This window comes from Grampus griseus, assembly GCF_964374135.1.
Source record: "Grampus griseus genome assembly, chromosome: 7".
NCBI lineage: Eukaryota > Metazoa > Chordata > Mammalia > Artiodactyla > Delphinidae > Grampus > Grampus griseus.
The window spans coordinates 85,373,915-85,376,454 of record NC_139001.1 but is presented as its reverse complement, the minus strand read 5'-3'; the positions used below and the strand labels follow the sequence as shown (position 1 = coordinate 85,376,454).

Here is a 2,540-nt window from a genome sequence, read left to right as displayed (position 1 = left end):
GGTTCTGACAGTCTATTCTTAACTGCTTTCTAGATCGTTGTGGGGTAGAAACAACCAACCAGTGTGGTCTCAAGGCTATGCAGATTTCAGTTTTCTCATCTAAAAGATGCAGATGGTAGATTAATTAACAGCTTTTATTTTTCTAAGTGTTACAACCATCAAGATGTTCTTCCTCCTAAGCCATAGGAGAGTTTTATTGAAGAATGAAAACAAGAAGAAGTCATTGAAGAATGACTATTTCAATGTAGACACCAAGTATGCTATAATTTGGCCAGGTCTATAACAGAGTTATAGGCCGATTTGTAGGTGAAGGCATCTGACTCAAGGGATCATGGCAATTCCTTGAAAAGTATTTGTACAAATCATTATTCCCACTTTTATTTTTAAAATTAAGGTAGTACATTTTAAGCAGCTAGTGTGGTTAGAACACTTCGTGTTCTGAGAAGATTTTTTTCGACTGTTCCCTCACCATGTAAAGCGAGCGAAATGTTCTTTTTCATGGAATTATCTTTGATAATATAAAAACACTTTATAATGCAGAAAAGAAAAAAAAAGGGTCTACTTAGATGTGAGGCTGATTATTCTCAAGCGTACTCTCTGAGCAACAGCATTTTAAGTGTTAAAACAAACTGGGCAGGGTGGTTTGTACTTCTCTTTTTCCCCCTCTTGCTTAGGTGTACCTTCAACCGGAAACGCATGAGCTCACACTTTCTAAGCATGTTCAATAATGAAGTGGTAGACCTCCACGGAATGTTTCAGGACTGCAGGAAGTGGTTAAGGGTTATTCAATAGCCGGTGTTCTCCCTTTCTGTCTGCACCAATCCCGGGCTGCACTACAGGGTTGGGAAATACCGTTTGTGTTGGAAGTGGTATCTTTCAGAAGAGAGGTAAAAACCAAGGTCTAGGTTGCTTTTGGTCACTAAACACACCATGATGTTTTCTGTGAGTGTAGGGATGTTCCTGAGTTTCCTTTCTGAATTTATATTCCTTTGTTCCTCTATATTTTTTTTCAAGTGATTTGAAGACAGTATTCTTCTTTTCCTTAACAAAACTAGAATGAAGTGTAACTGTAATTCTTTGCCCTGGAATAAGACTGTTTTAGGAATGGATAAAAGTGATGCTCCTTTAAGGAAAGGTCACAAACTAAAATCTGAGTTTCCTACAAAAAGAGTAAAGATAAATTAATATTTTCTCTGTTTTATTGTTGGAGTATCTGGTAAGTAATATAGAATTTTTTGGTGAAATTTTATTTTTCCAGTATCAACATTTTAAGTGTTTTCCATTTGTGTAAGATAACAATATATAAAATGTCTCAAAAGCACTCCTTCGGATTCCTTCCATCTCTTGGGTATTGTTTTTTATTTTAACACTAGCTATTCAAACGTACACACACAAAGTTAGCAATCTACACGTGCACAGAACACATACACACACATACACACTCTCTCTCTCTCACTCTCTGTCTCTAAGTCTCTCTCTCTCTTACTACCCTTTGATTGCTCTGAAAATGGTCAGAACAGGATCATGATGCACAAATCTTTTTCTGAATGTTTCCTTATGTTAGATCAGTTCCTTCTGAGTTCTGTGCTTGCCAATGCTAAGTTTCCTGCCAGGGCAGTAGTCTATTTTTAACACTTTGGGGGCTTATTCTTCGTTCCAGATCTAACAGGCATATTCTGTGGAGTGAAAGAGAGAAAAGCTGACTGGGTGCACTTACAAATCAGAATCATCAGGATTTGCAATTTCTGTAGAATCAAAGATATGAATGAGAAAGACCAATTAGAATACTTAAAAGATCATTTGTCACCACTTTAATCTTCATGTATTTTTTACTCATCATTTTCTTTGACTAAAATTATTAGAATCTTTGTCTTATTCATCTCAAGGCCAAATGGGAATAGTACTGTTCATTTTATATTTTCAATATTTTGGAGCATTTTAACATGTCATACTAGATTATAGGTGGTAGGTGACTGTTTTAATAAAGTCTTAGTTTGTGGCATATTCAGCATCACATCATCTCAGTGTCATTTCTCTAATTCCATATTTCATATACAAGTGAAGACTGAGGGATTTATTTCTGTTATTTAATAGCATTTGTTTAATTCAGAGATTAATATATCATCTTCAACCCTGAAAAAGAGGACCTCTGAAACATCAGACCCAAAAAATTGGACACGGCCTATTAGCCCAAAAGAACATGTTGCCAATTATCTCCATGTTTATTTAAATATTTAGCTCTAAAGGAAGCAATCATTCCTTTATACTTCTTTAAATTTAGTATTGACATTTTTATTTTGGGAAAGGAGGTCTTTTTTTTTTTTTTTTTAACATGGATACAGGAAAAGAAAACTCTCCAATAAAAATATTGTCTAAAAAGTTTGTTTTGTCTGCATGATTTACTAAATATGTACAATTTCAATTCACAGCGAAGGTAACAAAGATTTAAACAGCCAACATCACAAATGTCTCAAGTTCTAAAAAAAAAATCACTGTGCACAGTTTAACAATTTAATTGAATAAAAACCAAAGCTAAGCCT

The 2,540-nt window shown here is 34.6% G+C and overlaps 1 protein-coding gene across 2 annotated transcripts in view; it reads right to left on the bottom strand.

Moving 5' to 3' along the window:
• Nucleotides 1–2,208: 2,208 nt before the first annotated feature.
• The window catches only part of ZEB2 (zinc finger E-box binding homeobox 2), a 131,830-nt gene continuing 131,498 nt past the window's right edge, over nt 2,209–2,540 (bottom strand). For both annotated transcript variants that reach the window (XM_082657991.1, XM_082657990.1), the window contains one exon: nt 2,209–2,540. This exon is cut by the window's right edge. The gene's annotated coding sequence lies outside the window, so the exon portion shown is untranslated.